The sequence below is a fragment of the Bos javanicus genome, chromosome 24 (genome assembly GCF_032452875.1).
Source record: "Bos javanicus breed banteng chromosome 24, ARS-OSU_banteng_1.0, whole genome shotgun sequence".
NCBI classification, from domain to species: Eukaryota; Metazoa; Chordata; class Mammalia; order Artiodactyla; family Bovidae; genus Bos; species Bos javanicus.
In genome coordinates, this window is record NC_083891.1 from 26,667,731 (window position 1) to 26,691,718 (window position 23,988).

Sequence of the window (23,988 nt, forward strand, 5' to 3'; positions counted from 1 at the left end):
ATTTATTGACTTTTAAGGATATTTTCTTGTTTAATCACACACTATTGCAAAACTTTTAAAGACAGCCCAGAAGGGGCCTTTTTTTTTTTTCATTGTAAAATGAGTTGTAATATTTCAGATAAAATAAGGCCACTTGAGTACACTTGAGGAAGATAATATTTTTAAAAGTTGCTGGCATCATTTCTTTTTCTTAGGAAAAAAAACAGACAATAGGAAAAATGTTTTTTTGGGAAAATACTTTTGTGGCTATTATATTTCGTCTTAGCTGGAGTAGAAGTTCTCTTTAATTCTTCCAGAATTAGAGTTGCTTCTCTTACCATGTGTGTGCTTAGTAACTCAGTCATGTCTGAACTCTTTGCGACCCCATGGACTGTAGCTCACCAGGCTCCTCTGTCCATGGGGTTCTCCAGGCAAGAATGCTGGAGTGAGTTGCCATTTCCTTCTTCAGAGGATTTTCCTGACCCATGGATTGAACTTGGGTCTCCTTCATTGCAGGCAGATTCTTTACCATCTGAGCCATCAGAGAAGCTCATTTTTCTCATTATTTACTTTCAAAACTCTCCTATTCTCACCCATAAATACAGCCAATGACTATGCTCTTGCTATTACAGTTTTCCTTGAACCATCAAAGTACTCTTTGTAGAAACATTCTGATAATTTTTAGTTTATTAAAAATTGTCAAACTGTGGATATTTTTGTAAACATTTGAGAGAAAAAAGGACATATAAAATGCACATTTTTCATTTTCTTGACAATTATTATTCAATTTTAATGATTTATATTAATAATTGCATTTCAAAGCAAATTGCTACATGAACTGTTGCATTTGTGTTTTTAAAAATATAAATTATTCATGATATCTGATCTCATTACTGGTTACTGTTACTAAAATCATAGTAAGATTTTCAAAGGCTGTCATTATTTTCAGTTAAATATAAAGATATGAGTAAAAACTACTATCTGGAATACCTGAGAAGATGGAATAAAAATTGAGCCATTGTCTGGGAAAACTGATCTATGTGGGCTCATTCAAATCTAGAAAAAAAATTTCCATCAATTAGGAATAGCTAAATATTTGCTTTAACCTTTCCACTGACATTGTATGGTTAATATGACTGGTGCTTTGAATAGCAAATAAACATACTAAAAAAAGAAAAAAAATTCTCCCATAAAGCTGATATGTATGGAATAGACTGTAAAAGGATGCTTTTAGATACATACATTTGCTTTTAATAAAATAAATGGGGTATTATCAGGAGCAACTAAAGACAGAATTAAAACCTGAAGACACATGTGGCAATTAAACTGACCCCGTGGACTCCTATGGGGGAGAATATGAGTTTTGTCCAAGTGCCTGTGTTTTAAAGCCAGTGCATAGTAGAGGTGAGGTAGGACACTGTGCTTCAAGTTGTGGGAGCTGGAAGTGATAAAACATGCAAAATTTTGGTCACCAGAGTGCTACATCACCAATGAAAATGAGAGAATTAAAATTTTCCTCTTTCGGCCCAATGTATGAAAATGATATTTAGGATGTTTATATGAGTTCGAATGGGGGCAAAGAAGAGTCCTTGAGAATTTATACCCAGAGGCTTCTCCCTCACATTAATTTAAAGGTCAACTTTAGATTACCCAGGTCATCTAGTAACACACAAAATAAAACAGTCACAAAATTTTAATTTCACAGTTGCTATTACCCTTGAGTGCTCCCCAGACAGAAAAGAAGACTTCTTTGGAGTGACTTACCCTGAACTCAAGCCCTGCAGAATTTCAATGAATTAATGACCTCTTATGGTTATGTTGCTGTTTAGTAACTAAGTTGTATCTGACTCTTTTGTGACCCTGTGGACTGTAGTCTGCCAGACTCCTCTGACCATGAGATTTTCTAGGCAAGAATACTGAAGTATGTTGCCATTTCCTTGTGCTGGGGACCTCCCTGACCCATGTCTTCTGCACTGGCAGGTGAATTCTTTACCACTGATTCACCTGGAAGCCCACTGTAGGTATGTACCATAGCTAAAATGACATGAGATAAAATCAATCCTCAATGACTAAGGAGCAGGAGGCACTAAAGCAGAGGATTATATACCAAGGAACTTCAAATAACAGAACACTCTCTGATAATGAGTGTAAAATTAATAACATGAGAAAATAATAACACACTATGAAGCCAAATGTGTGATTTTCAAAATAATAAAATAGATGTTCTAGAAATAAAAATGGCATTATCGAAATGAAAACTCAGTGGGGAAGAAGGACTAAACAGCAGATCTGAGACAACTGCAGAGAGAATTGATGAACTGGGAAATTTACAAAGATGTTTACCAAATAGTCATGCAGAAAAATAACATAAATAATAGGATAAGATTCCATATGTACTAATGAGAAATTTCAGAAGTACAGAACAAAGAAAATGAGCAAGAGAAAATATTCAAAGTATTATAAATAAAGATTTTTCAGATTCCTAAGTTCCACAAATAATAATAAGCCCACCTCCAGGCAAGATATTGCAACTCTAGAACAACAGAAACAAAGTTTCTCAAAAATTATTCTCAAATATAAGTAAATTAAACTGACTGCAGAGTCTGCAACAGGAAAGAAAGATAAGATGTTGTGATGATATCTTAAAAATAATGAAAAAGTTAATTCTCAATGTAGAAGCTTGTATTTATTTAAATGATCATTCAGAGCTGAAGATGAAATAAATACATTTTCAGGGAAACAAATGCAGCTGTTATTGAAAGAATCACTAGAGGATGTGTTTGAGAAAGAAGAGGAAATATCCTAGAAGAGATGAGTGCCAGAAGCAGTGGGAGTAAAGACACTGGCAAGCAAATGGGCACATGTAAATAAGACTTTGTTATTTAAAATGGAATAATAAAAGTACTTCCTTGAGAATAAATGTTTAATTTAGAATTCAGAGCTGTGTAATAATAATGGCTGTTTGGTAAAATTAAATATAATTTAGAGTGAATCAGGATCAAGGTCAAACTAAAATACTAAACAGAAATCTGCAAAGAAGCGATGGGAGAATTTGACTTTAGACTATCATGTTGTAAATTTCTTAGTTTTGAGAGGATAAAGTGAGAGATAGTGATTAAGTACAGATATAGTAAGCTGAATCCACATATACTCACTAAAATATAGAGAAATTATGTCCATGTGACAGAAAAATAATAATGATAACTTAACCAATAGATGTGAGCACTGTAAAAAAATCATAAAAAGAAAAAGAAAGGAAGCACAAAATGAAATGGTATCTAAACACATCAGAAGGTGAAAGCTAATGCATTTCAGATTGATCAAAAGATAAAATTTGGCTTTTTTTAATCTGTTTACAGAAGATGTGACTAAAGAGCAAAGAAAATCTGTCACTAAAAAGAAAACTAAAGGGATACAAAAAGACAAATTGGAAGCTAGTATTGATTTATATGAATAACAGAAAAATAGGCATAAAGGAAAAATAAAATTCTTGATATGACAATAATATAGGCATTTTAAAATTTATGTTAAACAAAAAAATCACAGAATTACAATGAAGAAATTGATGCAACCACAATCATATGGCAGATTTTAACAGCCTCTGATAGTAATTGATACATAAGAAAAATAAAATTTTTCTAAGTAATACACAAGAAAATCCAAAGAACATGTATCCATAGTAAACAAAAATAAGACTTATGTGATTACTTTTAAGCTTAAACATGCTTAATATACGATAATATATATAACTGCAATAAATAAAGTAATACTCAAAATTCTCGAAGCCAGGTTTCAACAGTATGTGAACCATGAACTACCAGATGTTCAAGCTGGATTTAGAAAAGGCAGAGGAGTTCAGTTCAATTCAGTCACTCAGTCCTGTCCGACTCTTTGTGACCCCACAAAGGCAGAGGAACCAGAGATCAAATTGCCAACATCCGCTGGATCATGGAAAAAGGAAGAGAGTTTCAGAAAAAACATCTATTTCTACTTTATTGACTACGCCAAAGCCTTTGACTGTGTGGATCGAAACACTGTGGAAAATTCTTAAAGAGATGGGAATACCAGACCACCTGACCTGCCTCCAGAGAAAACTGTATGCAGGTCAAGAAGCAACAGCTAGAATGGGACATGGAACAACAGACTGGTTCCAAATTGGGAAAGGAGTATATCAAGGCTGTATATTGTCACCCAACTTATTTAACTCATATGCAGAGTACATCATGCAAAATGCCAGGATGGATGAAGCACAAGCAGGAATCAAGATTTCCGGGAGAAATATCAATAATCTCAGATATGCAGATGACACCACCCTTATGGCAGAAAGTGAAGAAGAACTAAAGAGCCTCTTGATGAAAGTGAAAGAGGAGAGTGAAAAAGTTGGCTTAAAGCTCAACATTCAGAGAACGAAGATAATGGCATCCGGTCCCATCACTTCATGGGAAATAGATGGGGAAACAGTGGAAACAGTGTTAGACTTTATTTTTGGGGGGTTCCAAAATCACTGCAGATGGTGACTGCAGCCATGAAGTTAAAAGATGCTTGCTCCTTGGAGGAAAAGCTATGATCAACCTGGACTGCATATTAAAAAGCAGAGACATTACTTTGCCAATAAAGGTCCATTTAGTCAAGGCTATGGTTTTTCCAGTGGTCATGTATGGATGTGAGAGTTGGACTATAAAGAAAGCTGAGCACTGAAGAACTGATGCTTTTGAACTGTGGTGTTGAAGAAGACTCTTGAGAATCCCTTGGACTGCAAGGAGATCCAACCAGTCCATCCTAAAGGAAATCAGTCCTGAATATTCATTGGAAGGACTGATGCTGAAGCTGAAACTTCAATACTTTGGCCACCTGATGCAAAGAACTGACTCATTGGAAAAGACCCTGATGCTGGGAAAGATTGAGGGCAGGAGGCGAAGGGAACGACAGAGGATGAGATGGTTGGATGGCAACACCGACTCGGTGCACCTGAGTTTGAGCAAGCTTTGGGAGTTGGTGATAGAAAGGGAGGCCTGGCATGCTGCATTCCATGGGGTTGCCAGTAGTTGGACATGACTGAGCAACTGAACTCACCTGAATAAATAAATATAATTTCTGAAAAAATGTTTGTCTTAAATACTTAAATGATTATATTATTAAATTTACCAAATCTTACATTTCGCTATTCATTAGTAAAACTTGGGAGAAAACTGTATCTGTGACAGGAAAAAGATGCAAAATTTAATTCTAGAAAAACTCCACTCCATTTCTTCCACCTTTTTCCCCTGATGTAACTGAAATAAAAATTTTCTCTAACTTTTCTCTTCTCATATTGATGAGGTAGACTAGCACTAGATTTCATAAGGCTTACTTTATAACCAAAACTTACAAGTCTATATATCTGCATATTATTTAAAAAAACTTATTTTCTTATACATTCAAAACAAACACACAGACACATAAACACTTTCCATTTCTGTTCCCCTCACTACCTCTGACCTCTCAAACTGATTCTCTCACACATGTACAGTTGCAAATGGACAGTCTTTAATAAACAATTTGTCTTGGTTTTTTTTATGTCTTTTTCACTTAAACCAATCCAGGAGTTTGAAATTATTAGGAGAGTTTCTTTTCAATAATGAATCATTCCCAATATCAAACAACTGCCAGCATTCTCAATCATAAATTTACACATCAGACAGGGAGCACTCACACTATTTAGAACAAAACAAAAATTTCTCGAAGTATTGAGAGCATGTCTAACATAACATAAAGTGTTAAACCTCACATTATTAAAAACAAAACAAAGTAAAAAAATTTTGAAAGTGCTGATAGCATGTATAACATAACACAAGGTGTCAAACCTTCACTCATTACTAGAGAACTTTCATGCCTTGTCAAGCTCCTACACAGATCCTGTACAGCTGATTTGAATGGTATTTCATGGCATGTGCCCATGAATGGCAACCCACTGCAGTGTTCTTGCCTGGAGAATCCCAGGGACGGTGGAGCCTGGTGGGCTGCCATCTATGGGGTCGCACAGAGTCAGACACGACTGAAGCGACTTAGAGCAGCAGCCAATGAATGCTGTAGTTGTCTACTGCCTTCAAAAATTTTGCAATAAGTGCAATGCAAAGGCAACAGTGATAAAGAAGATTATCTTCAACACATTTACAAGACAGTCTCTGCCAGGAGGAACTATATTTCAGTATCTTCAAACAAATTTGATAGGCTTAGACATCCACTGCCATACTGTTGTCAGATTGGGTTCAGGGGAAGAGTGCACTGGATCTCTGGGGAGGATTTCTCGATTCAAGAGGCTTAAAAGGCAAGTCTGTGACTTCCTGTCTGTAGCTGGGGTTGTTTGTGTGCATTATGCATGGTAATGCTGCCATGAGGAACAGCTAAGAGTGATGGAAGTGAAAGGGTTTGACATCACAGAACTGGTATATTATCTAGCCTGGAGCAACCCCAATTTGAGACTCATATTTCTGTGATATAACAACTGTCTACAATTGCAGGACAATGCTAGTTGTGTATTCTATAGCTTGAGGTCCAATGCAGCCTCATGGATACAGGGCCATTGCTGAAAGAATTAAACATGCAATTATTTTTTCAACCAAACATTTTACCAGTATGTAAACCAGTATGGTTACCAGAAAGGAAACCAAAGCGTGCTGCCTCTCTCTGTTTCAAACTTTTGTATGTGTTTATGAAGACGTTACACAGCTTTTCTGAGGTGTTTTCTAATTCTTCAAAAAGTAATAACATCTCCTTTGAATTCCTGTCCCTAAAGGTGTGAAATCAAATGATGACATCATTTGTAAAGTTTTTTTTTTTAACATCAATTTAACAAGCTGTGCAATGCCATGTTAGGAAGGGGAATATGAGTCATTGGATGTGGATGAAAAGATAACAGCAGGAATAATTGGGTTTTGTGGTAAAGAATCTGCCTGCCAAGCAGGAGACACAGGTTCGATCCCTGGGTTGGGAAGATCTCTTGGAAAGGAGATCTTCCAAGGAAGATGGCAACCCACACCAGTATTATTGCCTGGGAAATCCCATGGACAGAGGAGCCTGGAGGGCTACAGTCCATGGGGTCACAAACAGACACTACTTAGCCACTGAACAACAACAATTACCCCTGTTATAGTGGGGCTGTGAAGCATCTAAACCCTTGTTGGTTTGAAAGGAATCACACACAGGAGCAGTGGAGACTGCTTCCCTCTGCAATAGCCCAAAAGGGTCAGATGGTCCTTCTCCCACTCTCTGGTACCTACATGCTCACCTATGACAGGGTTTGGCCAACTGGATCCATACACTAGGGACTGGATACTTCAAGATTGAAACTAAACTATCATGGGTAGTCAGAGTTTACTAACACACCTATGGAGAGGTTAAGATTGGCAGCCAGGACTAGACTCCAGACAGGAGCAACCAGACCAGACAATGGAGCAAGCAGCATGATCTCTTTCTATAGCCCACTGGCTGGGAGCTCCTGTCTTGTCTGCACCTTTTAGACTGAAAGCTCTAATATTTTCTGATGGATTTCTTTTTAAGTTAGTCACATGGGATTTCTGTTATTTGCAGTCAAGAAGCATCTGAGCACATCTACAAGTTTTTAATGCACAATTAAAAATGCAAATCAGATTAAAGTTTTACTTGTAAAAAATATGGCCTAGACTCTATTAACTCTGTTCTGTCTAAGCCTATTTTTCATGGAACAGTTCATGATTTGAAAAATTGAAAATGTGAAAGTGAAAAAACTATGTGTAGCATAATGTTATCTATTTTACTTTTGTCTCCACCTTTATTTAAATCAAACTTAGCTAAGAAAATTAGCTGTTTTACTAATATTGGTGTTACTGTAGAAGTTGATTAAAACTTACCTGATTTAAAAGCAGATTAGAGTTTTTATCTATGAATTTGAATAGAGTTCACTAAGCTTTTGTGTAAATCACAAGAAGGCAGGCTAGGAAATTGGAATAGCTTTCTACATGTCATTCTAACTGGGTGTTAGAATGTAGTTTTCCTAAACGCTCTGTCAATGCTCTTCAAAAAAGGAAAAATAGAGAAATAGAGGAGGAAAAAGTAAAGACATTTTAAGGCTATTTTTTTTACACAGGTGGATGTGGTTACATTATATAGTGTGTATGTGCTAAGTCACTTCGGTCACGTATGACTTTTTGCGACCCTGTGGACTGTAGCCCACCAGGCTCCTCTGCCCATGGGATTCTCCAGGCAAGAATAGTGGAGTGGGTTGCCATGCCCTCCTCCAGGGGGAATCTTCCTCACCCAGGGATTGAACTCATGTCTCTTATGTCTCCCGCATTGGCAGGTGGGTTCTTTACCACTAGTGCCACCTGGGAAGCCCCACATTATATAGTATGTGTGTTGTGTTATGTATTGGAAATGGTTGCAATAAAGACTCAAAAACAATTTCCCAAAGAATGGTCCCAGAATAACACTAATAGAATCACCTGGAAACTGGTAACATGAAAATTCTCAGACCTCACCCTGGACCTACAGGTTCAAAAGCTCTGAAGGTGTCCTAGCAGCTTCTGTTAGAGTGAACTCTCCAGGTGGTTCTGCTACATGTTAAGTTTTGAAAACTGTTAGGCTGCACAATTCTGTAAAAGAAAGCCAAAACAATGGAAGTAACTCATTCAATTCTGCTTCTGCATCTCATACTCTGTTGTAATTTATTTGTTAACAGTTCTGTCTCCCCTAACTGATTATATTTATATCAGCGGTTGTGTCTTACTTCTGTGAATCTCTGTCACATGCCAAAATATATCTATCAGTAACAGATATCAAACAAACTAAACATTTCAGATGAACTCTGAAGAGAAAACAAACATTGGCAATTGAATAAAACTTTTATAAAGTAGCTACTGTCATATATTTCTTTTCACTACTATGAAATGTTCTGTTTTCCTGAAAAAAATCTGAAGTCATACAGAAAAAGTATTCATACAGAAAAAGTAGGAGCAATAGCTGTTTATTGTTTCATTCAGTTTTTGTTTGACTTCTGAGCTCAAAGTGAAGAAAGAGATGGTTCTACACTCTAAATAGTAGAATGTTATGATGCATTAGTTGCTAAGTGGTGTCCAACTATTGCTATTCGATGGACTGCTGTCTACCAGGTACCTCTGTCCATGTGATTCTCCAGGCAAGAATACTGGAGTGGGTTGCCATTCCCTTCTCCAGGGGATCTTCCTGACCCAGGAATCGAACCCAGGTCTCCTGCATTGAAGGCAGATTCTTTACCCATCCGAACCACCAGGGAAGCCCACCCAATAAATATGTTGGCTAAATATTTGGGGGGAAAAAAAGTTGCTCTTGGGAAGAATTTTCATTGATGCGATAAAATACTGAAATACTTCTCTTCCAAACAATATCTATTTTTGCACATCTATTGAAAAATCGACTGTAAAAGGAACTTGGAGTATGACAGTAAACATTTTAAGGGAGGGGCTTCCGAAGTGGCTTAGTGGTAAAGAACCCGCCCCCCAGTACAGGAGATGCATGTTCAACCCCTATGTTGGGAAGATCTCCTGAGGAGAAAATGCCAACCCACTCCAGTATTCTTGCCTGGAAAATTCCAAAGACAGAGGACCCTGGTGGACTATAGTTCATAGGGCTGCAATGAACCCTGGGGTACATGTACCTTTTTGAATTACGATTTTCTCAGGATATATTCCAGTAGTGGGATTGCTGTGTCATACTGCTGCTAAGTCACTTCAGTCGTGTCCGACTCTGTGCGACCCCGTAGACGGCAGCCCACCAGGCTCCCCCGTCCCTGGGATTCTCCAGGCAAGAACACTGGAGTGGGCTGCCATTTCCTTCTCCAGTGCAAGAAAGTAAAAAGTGAAAGTGAAGTCGCTCAGTCGTGTCCGACTCTTAACGACCCCATGAACTGCAGCCTACCAGGCTCCTCCATCCATGGGATTTTCCAGGCAAGAGTACTGAAGTGGGGTGCCATTGCCTTCTCCACATATATACACTACCATGTGTAAAACAGATAGCTAGTGGGAACCTGCTATAAAGCATAGGAAGCTCAGCTTGGGTGCTCTGTAATGACCTAGATGGGTGGGATAGGGGTGGGGAGTGGGAGAGAGTTCTAAGAGGGAGGGGTTATATATATATATATATGTATGTATGTATGTATGTATACGAAGAGAGTCAGTATATGTAGATACTGACTCTCTTCATCATACTGCAGAAACGAACACAACATTGTAAAGCAATTATATACTAATTATAAAAAAAGAAAAACACAACAATTACAGATGACTTCACAAAACACTCATAAATGAAAAATTATACTGCTATACCATCACTCACTTGCCAAATAAGAAATACAGGATATGTGCCTAAATAGACTGTGTTACACATGACTGGTAGGAATACAAAGTGGTTCCAAAGCTATGGAGTAGAATCTGGAAACACATAACAAAATTACACAGTCCTACCTAAGAATTTTCTCATAAAGACTAAGGTTAGGGTAAGGAGTGTAAAAAGTAACTGTGGCATTACTAGGGCTGTCAGAAAATAAGGAGTTAAGAAAAATTAATGAGCATGACAAAAGGCTGTAAAGCTTACTTGAAGGAACTTCCATTAGTCAAATCTGACAATTTAAGCACCAAAATTTTATATATATATATATATATATATATAAAATTATATATATATATATAGACAGTAATGAAAACCCAAGGGAAAAAAAAAAAAGAATCCATGAAGCTCAAATTTATAAATAAGTGCATAAATAGAAGTGAAAGTGAAAGACACTCAGTTGTGTCCAACTCTTTGTGACCCATGGACTATATAGGCCAGAATACTGGAGTGGGTAGCTTTTCCCTTCTCCAGGGGTTCTTCCCAATCCAGGGATCGAACCCAGGTCTCCCTCATTGCAGGCGGATTCTTTACCAACTGAGCCACAAGTGAAGCCCACATAAACAGATGAATTAGCTAATTAATAAGAAAATTGGAAGAGTTCTCTCTTATAGTGACATAAATTACTAACTGGAGAAAGAATTAAACAGTGATAAAATCATCTTTGTATCATCAGTAACCATCAATATCATAATTATAATTAATTTAGCTAAGAATCATCAATAAATGCTAAAAATATTGGGTGAAAATTTGGTGAAGAATAAAACATTTCGTAAATTTTAAGTTCTTTTTCTCCCAGATTTCAAACAGAAAGTGGTAACTTTATGATGAGATACTTGGCAGGCACCAACTTCACAAGTGTGAAGTTAACATCAATATTGTACCAAATATTGAGTACAAACTGGCATGACGTGCCTCTTAATGTGATACTCTGAGAAGATAACACCACTTATGCTGTGTTCTTGCCAAAAAAGCATAACCTGAACGTAATCACAAACAAACATCAGACAAGCCCTGTCTACAAAAAGAACAAGTCTGTATCTTCAAAGACAGAAATGTCATGAAAGACAGTTCCAGATTACAGGAGGCGTAAGAAATGACAGCTCAATGCAGAGGGTAGTCTTGGTTTGGATTCTGATTTGGGAAAAGAAAATACATGGAGGGAATTATTGGACAATCAGGAAAATATAATACAAACTATACATTAGGTAATAATATGTACACATTTTAAATTAGATGCATTTGATAATCATACTGATGGTGTAGAAGTGAATGTATTTATTCTTAAGAGATACTTATTCCAGTTCGATTCAGTTTAGTTCAGTCACTCAGTCATGTCCAACTCTTTTCGACCCCATGGACTGCAGCATACCAGGCTTCCCTGTCCATCACCAACTCCCAGAGCTTACTCAAACTCATGTCCATTGAGTCGGTGATGCCAACCAACCATCTCATCCTCTGTCATCCCTTTCTCCTCCTGCCTTCAATCTTTCCCAGCATCAGGGTCTTTCCCAATGAGTCAGTTCTTTGCATCAGGTGGCCAAAGTATTGCAGTTACTCTCAGATAATTCAGCAACAATAGTTCATAAATGATAATAATATAGATAAAGAAAAGAAAATGTGCCAAAATGCTAATAATTTTAGTGAATCTATATGATGGATAAGAGGCAGTATGCTTTACTGTGCTCACAACTTTACAGTAAATTTGAAATTACTTCAAAATCAAAAATTAAAATTAAAACAATCTCACTACAAAGGACTTTTTAAGCAGACTGATCTTTAGAAACTAGTAACTACATCAGATCTTTCAGCAATGTTTACTCATTGCTGTTTCTGCAGTTTGCTTCAACTTACTAAATTATTGGTTAAGCATTGCCATGTAATTGTGTCATTATCAATATGTAATGTGACATACCATCTGGGTAACCTCAGCGTTTTGGTTGCTAGTTGTAGCACTAATGATATTTTGCTTATATTTTGAATAATTGTGTAGGACAATGTTCCCCCAAATGGGGCCAAGAGTGATAACTGAAGAAAAAATAAAACTCTATTATCCTCCCTAACATGGTTGAACATCTAGTGGGGAATACTAACATACAAACAAATATGTTTAATATGATTTGTGAAAACTTAAGAAAGAATTGTATAAAATATACTTCTGAGGACACAAGAGAGGTGTCTAACCTAATTGAATAGGTTGGAAAGAGGCAGGTTAGGACAGGTAAGGTATAAGAAGGAAAGGCTTTCACTTTCACTCCTGGTAGGACTGATTAAATGCTGCATTGGCCAAACCAGATATTTCATATGAATCTGTTTATTGATGGCCTTAAAACAAAAGTGTGTGAGACAATATATCAGGATAACATAGATGGTCAAAAATTAATTCATTGTGTTAAATACAAAAAGCTTATTTTTGATATATAGATAACATTCTGCATAATAATTTATAATTTCTACATTATTTACAAGGATAAATTGAATCTAATTTGCTTATATTGCTTTTGCCTCAATAAATGCGAAGAATTAATCTCTGAGTTAAAAGCATCCAAGCAGCAATCATGCGGCAAGGACTATGGGATCATGAGTGTCCATATATTTTTCTTGTTAAATAAATGGAAACATCAGAGATAGCCACAATTCACAGTGAAGGTCTGTCAAAGCAGGGCTAATTCTTCAGGTCAGAATACATGGGTCTCAGGGACAATTATCTATCACATTCATCATTTTTCCTACTCTCCAAACACAGGCCTGTAAAGTATAACAAATGTCCTGTGAGTCAGGTCTTAATCACCATCTTTTAAGCTTTAAAAGTTCTTGTTTTGTGCTGCCTATCTTTTAGATGCACACCAAGAAGAATAAAGTAGAAGGACATGCAAAATGGAAAATCCATGACTGCCTTGACAATTTTTGCCTTCAGAAAAGATGCTTGTCTTCAGCTTAGAGGTTGTCATTTATTAATGACAATATATCTTAGTGGCAAATTCTAATGACTTCTGAAAATATACCAAGAACCTAAAGTGGTTTGTTTTAGACTACATACATACTTTTAATTTTATAAAACAGACCCATACTTGAAAGACTGTGTAATTATATTCTCTTTCACATACTGTCTACATCTCAGTTCAATAAGACTTGCCAAATGGTAATAAATTAGTGCTCTTGCAAATCAAATGTATTTAAGCCACCACTTACACAGAGAAAACAAATGCAGGATTATATTGTTTTGTTTTTACTTAGTGTTTTGCCTGTCATCATAAGCAAATTTAATCTGCATTATTAGTAACTGTCAACAGCGTACTTTCAACATAAGGCAAATACAGCAGGTGGTTTAGAAAATGGCTGACAGCAAATATGCAAAACAAATGATTGCTAGGAAATGCTCATCTATTTTTGCATAAATTTAAGATAAAACACATGCAAAGCTCCCACTGAAGGTTAACACTGGAGAGAAAAGAAAAGAAATTAACCAACTTTTGTTATTAGATCATTTGTCTAAAAGCTAAAGTGCTAAATATTTTATGATGTACTAATTGTTTTGATTCAAGAAGTCCGAGTTACTTACTTATATTTACAATATATAAGAAAATAAACTTTGGAGTGTATAACCATTCTTTATGCTAACAAATTTGAAAGTTGTTGCTTTGGTTGTAACACATATTTGACTATTTTAAAAAATAGCACCAATTTGAACTAAAAAGAAATGAAAAATACAAACAGGAAATGCATATGAGATTGTTTTTATTCTGATATAAATTTTATTGAGCATCCCTGGTGGCCCAGATAGAAAAGAATCTGCCTGCAATGTGGGAGATATCCTGGTTCAATCCCTGGGTTGGGAAGATCCTCTGGAGAAGGGAATGGCTTCCTAATCCAGTATTCTTGCCTGGAGAATTTCATGGCCGGGGTGACTGGCAGGCTACAGTCCAAGGGACCTCAGAGAGTTGGACATGATTGAACAACTAACACTTTTGAGTCAATTTATGATTACCTTTCTGATTTGGAGGGAAACCAGATAAGGCACGTTATCCAAGTTACCCTATACCTGTTAAGATCATGACATGTGATTATTTGGAAGTAAATGACAGTTTAAAAGAGAAATAACTTTATGGTTCTCCACCCACTGTTTTCTCATCTGTAGGGGTGGGGGAAGCACCAGGAGATGTCTTCTGAGTTTTCTATGTTGCTAAGTCACGTTAGTCGTGCCCAACTCTGTGCGAACCCATAGACGGCAGCCCACCAGGCTCCCGTCCCTGGGATTCTCCAGGCAACAATACTGGAGTGGGTTGCCATTTTCTTCTCCAGTGCATTAAAGTGAAAAGTGAAAGTGAAGTCGCTCAGTCGAGTCCAATTCTTCACGACCCCATGGACTGTAGCCTACCAGGCTCCTCCGTCCATGGGATTTCCCAGGCAAGAGTACTGGAGTGGGGTGCCATTATAGGTTTATAGATATCACAGAAACCATCAATTGAATCCATGCTGCCAGAAATCTAATAGGTACTTAGATGATAGAAGCAATTTCATTGCTAAAAAAAAGTCACTCTGTAAAACCTTTTATCCACCTATCAAGCTAGATACAGAAATATCAAAGGGGCTTTTGTTATTTCAGTCTTCTGAAAAATTAAAAGGTATGATAAAACATTTGAGACCAGGGACTTTGCAATGATTAACTTAAATGTTTTTTAGTGTGAGTAGGGATAAGTATGGAGAAGGCAATGGCACCCCACTCCAGTACTCTTGCCTGGAAAATCCCAAGGACAGAGGAGCCTGGTAGGCTGCAGTCCATGGGGTCGCTAGGAGTCGGACACGACTGAGCGACTTCACTTTCACTTTTCACTTTAATGCATTGGAGAAGGAAATGGCAACCCACTCCAGTGTTTTTGCCTGGAGAATCCCAGGGATGGGGGAGCCGTGTGGGCTGCCATCTCTGGGGTCGCACAGAGTTGGACACGACTGAAGCGACTTAGCAGCAGCAGCAGCAGGGACAAGTATGTGAAAATTCAAGTTAAGTGCATATAAATCATCAATTAAAGCTTAGATACCCACAGGATACAGACCTAAGTATGGAGAACTCCTTGAGAGAGGAGAGTTGGTTACACAAAACAGAATTTCTCCAGCTGCAAAGAATTTTATGTTGAATGGATACTTCTCAGTTTTGTGCAAAGTATATAAAATCATTTCAATCAAAATAACAGACATTGGCATTAACCAAGGTATGGCTTCTTTGAAAAAAGTCTATGAAATTGTCTTTTCTAAATACAGTGGAGCTTAAAATGAGACCTGATTTGATCCAATGGCAACTGATACTGATTCAAAGAGCATATCTATAGGGGTCTTTCAACAATATTAGTTGATAATAGGATAAAAGATATATTAAAATGTACTTCAGGATATTTGTATTCCGTCTTTAATCCTCCCCGCTCATTTATCCCCTATATAAAATGGCATCTTCTTCCTCCAGTCTCTCTACTCTCTTACAAAACTTCTGTCACCAGTTATTAATATTAAATCTTTAATTTCTTAAAGATTCCAAATATTTCATTCTATCTTCTCTATTGGCAATTAACTTTCATATATTTTACTTATATATATGTTTAAATACTCATTGTATATTTTATTCATTTTATATATGCTGCTGCTGCTAAGTCGCTTCAGTCGTGTCCAACTCTGTGTGACCCCAGAGACTGCAGCCTACCAGGCTCCCCCGTCCCTGGGATTCTCCAGGCAAGAACAGTGGAGTGGGTTGCCATTTCCTTCTCCAATGCATGAAAGTAAAAAGTGAAAGTGAAGTCGATCAGTCATGTCCAACTCTTAGCAACCCCATGGACTGCAGCCTACCAGGCTCCTCTGTCCATGAGGTTTTCCAGGCAGGAGTGCTGGAGAAGGGTGCCATTGCCTTCTCTGCATTTTATATATAATTATATATAATTTTTGAATTATATTTTATTCTTTTGTTCTAAGAATTGTCATTTTCATCTTTATTAAAATCCACCTTAAATTAAGAATATAACACTTTAAAACAAGCCTTCAGTTCAGTTCAGTCACTCAGTCATGTCCGACTCTGCAACCCCATGAATTGCAGCACGCCAGGCCTCCCTGTCCATCACCAACTCCCAGAGTTCACCCGAACTCATGTCCATTGAGTCAGTGATGCCATCCAGCCATCTCATCCTCTGTCATCCCCTTCTCCTCCTGCCTCCAATCCCTCCCAGCATCAGAGTCTTTTCCAATGAGTCAATTCTTCGCATGAGGTGGCCAAAGTACTGGAGTTTCAGCTTTAGCATCATTCCTTCCAAAGAAATACCAGGGCTGATCTCCTTCAGAATGGACTGGTTGGATCTCCTTGCAGTCCAAGGGACTCTCAAGAGTCTTCTCCAGCACCACAGTTCAAAAGCATCAGTTCTTCAGCGCTCAGCCTTATTCACAGTTCATAAAGCCTTACATCAAGTTAATTCCATTTATATCACTTCTATCCTTTGTACTATAGTTATCATATTTTATTTTTGTTTATAATATTAACTCCATGATGCATTGCTATTATTTTTTGTTCTAAGTAGTAAATTGATTTCAATGAATTTATAAAATGAGTATTTTGTAATTATTCAAGTTTACCATTTCCAGTATTCTTCATTCTTTCTTATAGCCCAACTTCTACCTGGTATCATAACCTTCATAGGGACTAAAATCTATATCTATGGCTATGATTGCTGGGGTCCAGCCCCAGCTGATCCAGGGTATTCAAAGGAGAGACGGCTTCATCAACATATTCAAATGTTAATTAGAGATATAAAGAGTAATAGAATGAGGATAGCTCAGTAGGAAAATTCAGTGGAGAAAAGAAGCTGAGTAGCTTGGTTTACGCGGAAAATCAATATAACCCGTGACACCAGGTTAGTTCTGACCACGGAGGCCGCAGGCACCCTCTTGAATAGCGGAAGGTGCTCCACCTTAGACACCTTCTCGAGTGGGTCTTAGAAGCCCAGGCAAATGGTCGCAGAGGATTTTCGTGCTCCAGATGGAGACTCAGCTGGAAGTTAAGGAGAAAAATGACATGGGGAGACCAAGCTTTGGTGAGCAAGGCCCGTAGCTTTATTTTCAACAGGGGCTTATATACCCTAAGTTACACATAGAGGATAATACGGGATGCAAAGTCAGCAGTCTTTCATCCTTATCAAAAACCAGGGTTTCTTTCCTGCAAATTTATCGTATACAAATGGTTTAGGTGATTTACAACATCTTCTGGCCAGAAGGCCTATTAACATTTTCTGACTCTTGACAAAGACTTATCAATAAAGACTTATTTTCTCTAAGAGTAATTATTTTAAGGTTTGGCGCCATCTTCCGAAGGTGTTAGATAAAATTGCATTCCTATAGGGCAGAGGTGCAATGGGTTTACAACAAAGGAAAGAATTTATTACCTTAAGGGTCTAAAGTTGCTAACACTAAGGCCACTACTTATTTTTTCTACATACCAACTATATTAATTAATACATATTCAAGGATACAATACAGGGGATGTGAAAACTTGGCAACAAGCATTGGCTCATCAATGAAATCTTTTACTAGTTTTATTCTGACAGTTTCTAACTCTCTGAGAGGCTCTAAACTATTTGAATATCTTAAGCTTCCCGTGCCTCTGGAGGCTGGGAGACTGTAAACAATCGTATGCATAGCTGTAGGAGTCCGGGTAAACTTGTCAGGTGAGTTAAGAGAGCTATCTGAGGGGTTTGGATTTAAACACTCCTAATTGCCCAGGAACTTTATTAATTGGAGCTGTAAGTTAACTCTTTGACAGAGAGCGAGATGGTGGTGGGGGACAGCCTCCAGTAAAGTCAGAGGTGAGAGCACAAAGCAATAAAGTAGGCAGACTCTGGTTTTTTTTTTGGGGGGGTAGATGCTCGAGAATATCCAGGGGGACTCCTGAGGCTCGATCCCGCCTTTGTGTATGCCGAGCCTCCTTCCTCATGACCTTTGTCACGAGCGGAATGCCTCACCGGCTCCCGGCAATGATTATATATTAATTTTTGTATAATATACAAAAATATACAAAGCTCTAGTTTTGAAAAAATACTACCAGCTTTAATTTTTCTGAAATATCATTATTCGCTTGAGATACATAGTTTTGATAGATATATGATATGCCTAAGAGTATTTTTCTTTGTGTTTATTCTTTTGGAGTTTGTTGAGCCTCATAGATATAGGGACTATTTTGTAAGTAAATTTGGAAAAGTTTTTGACATAACAATTATATCAGTTTTAATGATTTTTACTGATTTCTCTTTGAGTTAACCAGTCTTTTCCTCTCTTCTGTTTATGCCATGCAATACATATTTTCTTTTCGATTATTGGTTAATGTTTTGGTTTAGGATGTCCATTTGTTTCTTTTTTAGTGTTTGTATCTCCCTTGAAATTATCCTTCACTCAATACGTTTCTGATAGCTCAGTTGGTAAAGAATCTGCCTGCAATGCAGGAGACCCTGGTTCAATTCCTGGGTCGGGAAGATCCCCTGGATAAGGGATAGGCTACCCACTCCAGTATTCTTGGGCTTCCCTTGTGGCTCAGCTGGTAAAGAATCCGACTGCAATGCAGGAGACCTGGGTTCAATCCTTGGGTTGGGAAGATCCCCTGGAGAAGGGAAGGGCTACCCAGTCCAGTGTTCCGGCCTGGAGAAGTCCATAGACTCCATAGTCTATTGGGTCACAAAGAATCTGACATGACTGAGCCACTTTCACTTTCAATATGTTAATTACTTCCTGCAGACTCTCTAACATATTTACTGTAGCTCTCTCTCCATGTTGTTCTGCTAATTTCAAATTCCAGTGTCTACTGACTGAGTTTTCTCTTGATTCTACCTCATATGTTTTGTTTCTTTGCATGTCTAGTAGGTTTTTAATTGTATAGTGGACATGGTGAATGATACGCTGTAGAGATCCTGGATTTTGTTATCTTTCTCTGAAGAGCTTTGTGTTTTGTCCTAGCAAATAGATAAACTACTGGAGTATCACCTTGAACTTACTTAGATGCTTACTTTTAAGTTTTTGTTTTTTCTAAACCTTATTTCTGGCCTTAATATTTACTTCTTTTTTTAATTTAAATTTATTTATTTTAATTAGAGGCTAATTACTTTACAATATTGTATAGGCTTTGCCATACATCAACATGAATCTGCCACGTGTGTACATGTGTTCCCAATCCTGAACCCCCTCCCACCTCCCTCCCCATATCATTCCTCTGGGTCATCCCAGTGCACCAGCCCCAAGCATCCTGTATCCTGCATCAAACCTGGACTGGCGATTTGTTTCTTATATGATATTATACATGTTTCAATGCTAAGGCTTGATCTTTATTTATTTTGATTTACAAATGTTTTCAATAGACATTTTTCAATTTTTGTTTAGAACTGTATTTGGCAGAAGTGTTAGTCCATGATTAATTACTCCATCATTACTGGTAGCTAGAAAATCAGTGCCTTGAATTTAAGAAATTGGAGGTCATAGTTTATGTGTTAAGAGTGTTTTCTGATTGCAGAAAGAAAAGCCTGGTGCAGTCAACTGAAAAACAAGCAGCTTTTAACTAAGTAAACACACTTAGCGCTAAAAACAATTCTGTGAAGTTTGACTGTGAATGGATTAGGGACATGACTGTTGAGTAGAATTTGAAGGATGAAAGAAGGTCTGTTGTGTGTTCAATAGTAAGATTAATACTCAAAAATATTATTTTCTTTACAGATTGTAAAAGTAGAGCATGTTTTTTTTATAAGATGTTCAAACAAAACTATAAAACAGTACATTTCCCTCTATCACCACCTCACCAACAAAATTATCAGTAACTCTTTATAAGATCTTTCCCAATATTTGTGCAAATGTAGGACTTTCATAATAATGGGATTATAATATAGCATAAGTGTTCTTGTGTGCATGGGTGCTCTATTGCTTCAGTCGTGTCCAACTCTTTGCAATCCCATGGACTGAAGCCCACAAGGCTTCTCTGTCCATGGGATTTCCCAGGTAATAATACTGGAGTGGGTTGCCATTTCTTTCTTAAGTGAAATCTTTCCAACCCAGGGATGGAGCCCCCACCTCTCTTGCATCTCCTGCACTGGCAGGACGATTATTTACTATTGAGCCACATACGAATCCCATAAGTATTCTTAACATGGGCTAAATAACTCCCTGGATAAATGTCTATAAATGGGCTTTCTGGAAAAACAATCATCCTTTGAATGCCACAGAAATTTGTGTTTATTTGAAAATTGCGTTTTTCTGTATCAAATCATAGTCCCATTAGTTTCTCCAAATGGTACGTTAGGGAAACATATTTAGATGTTGATTTAAAATGATATAGTGTTTTACTTTCTAGGAATGAAGTCTAAGAAAAGTAATCGGAAATATAACCAAAAATACATGTGCAAGGATCTTCACTGCAACATTGTTTAAAATGGCAAGATATTAAATAAATGTCAAAAGTATTTGACTTCTGTATAAGAAATGCTATATATTAATTGTATGCATGTTTATAAAGATATATAGACTATATGTATTGATATGGGAAATATATTTTCACAGTTCAATATATTCTCACTTGAAAACAGCAATTTTGAAATAGACTATATTATAAAGAGATATCAATTATACAGATATATATTTACATAGATCTACATCAGCATGTGTCTTGGATTGTAGAATTTGGAGCTTACAATATATTCTTATTTTCTGGTTTTATTTTTCCTAAAGTAAATATGGATATTCATGAGAAAATTTGAGGAGAGAATGACTACATTTTCTGGGGATTCTACTCACTCCTTGCTAGGATCACAATGAATAGCAGGAAGCTGTTGGAAATGTCAATCATCCTGAAGCAGCCTGAGTCAGCTTGTGGGGATATCTTACTGCTAATGCTCTTTTATGTTACTTTGCCATTGTTTATTAGACTTGCCAATCTTCCCATCTTCAATTTTGTGGCCATTTCTACAGATCCAGATCTCAAGTTTATCACTATGGAAATTTCATTCATTTCCCTATACAATGAATGTTTCCATCATTCATATTTATGTATGTGGGAAAATCATCTTGGTTGAAAGCCTCATTTTTAAACGATTCTTTTTTCATGACATCTCTTTGTGAAAACCTAACTGATCAGATCAAATGACCATAAAAATACATTGCTGAAAAATCCAAATAACTTTCCTGATGGAAATGTTTATTACAGGTTGATGCATAGATATTTCTAATTTAGCAGTGACTTATAATATCTAAGTGATAAGAAGCTTTATTTGAGGAATGAAAATCAACAATAGGCATGCCACTTTTGTTCTAATTTAAGCCTCTCATATCCTTCTCTGAAGAGTTTTAATTATGATGCTCAGATACTGCAACTTTCATACTATTTGATTTCCTAATAATTAAGCTTGGATTTACTTCTAAACTGTTTCCTTATAACATAAACTATGTATATACTTCTAGAGGTTGTGGCTGAACCAAACACTGTAGGAAAACAGACACCACTCCATGTGTTTAAAAAGACAAGTATGACTATCCAGTGTTTAAACCCAGGGATTTCTTTGGGCTTCCTTGTATTGATTTTGGAGAAGGGAATGGCAACCCACTCCAGTTTTCCTGCCTGGAGAACCCCATGGACAGAGGAGTCTGGTGGGCTATAGTCTATGGGGCTGCAAAGAGTTGGACACAAGCGAGTGATTAACACTTTTGTATTGATATACAGTGAGCTTTAGATCCTTATTTCCAGGGTCTTGCCCTTGGCTTACTGCCCTGGTCCCTGAAAATTTTTAATACTTTCTAGACAAGGGACCTTGCATTTTTATTTTGAAGTAGACCCTGAAAATTATATAGCCAATTCTCCTTTCCTCATTGTCTCACCATTGTAAAAAATCTCTTTGAGAGAATTGCTGGCCATCTGGTTGTTCAGACTTCACCTTTCAATGGCAGGGGTGTGAGTTCAATCCCTGGTTGGGGAGTTAAGTTCCCAAATGCCTTGTGGCCAAAAAACCAAACATAAAACAGAAACCATATTGTAATACTTTCAATAAAGACTTTAAAAATCCTAAAAAATACTGCTTGATTTTTTAATTCTATGGACATTTTGAAGTCTTATCTCTTTTTTGACTCATGTAGCATTTAATACCATTGATCATTTAGTCTTTGAAATGCTTTTATATCTCCCTTTACCCTGCCTTCTTTTTTCTCTTACATCTCAGTCTACGCAGTTTCCCTATCAAGCTCGGGACCATTTGTGACTGTACAAGCTTCATATCCATGAAGCTGATCCACTGTGCAAAATGCATGAAGTGTAAAAGAAAAAATTTATGATTGATGCTTGTGTTTTAAAGTTGTTGTTATTTTTTTATTGAGAGGGAGAAAGAGCAATATGTAAAGGAGATATACCTATGGAGAAAGGGATTTTTTTTAGGTAGAAATAAACAAGTTTATTTGTATTAAAAAGTGAATAGAATCTAAAATCACAAGTGAGAGAATGGTAACAGAGTATGCAGAGTAGGTATCAGCCCCATATTGCAGTGTTTCTCAAAATGTGGACCATGTACTTCCTGCATTGAAAATCCTTAGAGATCATTTTTTAAAAATTCAGAATCCTATACCTCAACCTGGGCTTCCCTAGTGGCTCAAGTGGTAGAGAATCTGCAATACAGGAGAGCCAGGTTTGATCCCTGGGTTGGGAAGATCCCCCGGAGAAGGGAATGGCAACCCACTCCAGTATTCTTACCAGAGAATCCCATGGATAGAGGATCCTGGTGAGCTATAGTTCATGGGGCTGCACAGAGTCAGACACTACTGAGTAACTAACACACACACACTTCATCCTACCCTTCAAACAAAGAATCTATGAACATAGGATTGAAAATAAGCAGTAGTTTATTCACATTGTTCTTCACATTGTTTTTACGAACTATTGCTTCATAAAAGATGACAGTATGCTTTAACCCTGGAAATACACTGGAATAATCTGGAGCACTTTTAAAAATGTACTGATGTCTGTGTCCACTCCAGGAGGTTTTTAATTAGTCTAGACTGCAACATGGGCATTGAGAATTTTTTAACTTACCCATTGGTTCAAATCCACTACCTGAGAGTTTCTGAGCAGAGTTCAATAAGCTTCTACAGAACTATGAACTCTTCTTTTAAATCAAGAGGGATAGGTGAGGAAATGAGAAGGGATGATGGGGGAGATGAAGTTGAGAAGAAACAGAATCGGAAAGAGTGCTCACCAAGTGGTTTTGCTTTAAAACTTCTAAAATGTATACCAGCAATTCATCACAATGGACCTGTAGGTCAAGAGTATTCCTGGGAGTTTTATCAGAATCATTGCTTCAGATGGATGGAGGAGGAGAGGGTTAACTTCTTGTGAAAAGCACTCAAATTTAAAAACACAATGAGCTGTCAGATTTATTTAAAAATCCTCAACACTTATTTTTATGATTTTTGATTTGACTGAGACTTTTCTTTTAATTAAAATAACCTATTAAGTGAAATCAACTAATTTCTAAATCAATTTGAGTTATGACAATCAAATTGGTACCATACCTAGAAAAATGTCATAGAAATATGGTAATCAGATTGATAACCTACTTAACAAAATGTCATACAAATGTTTCTTTGTTC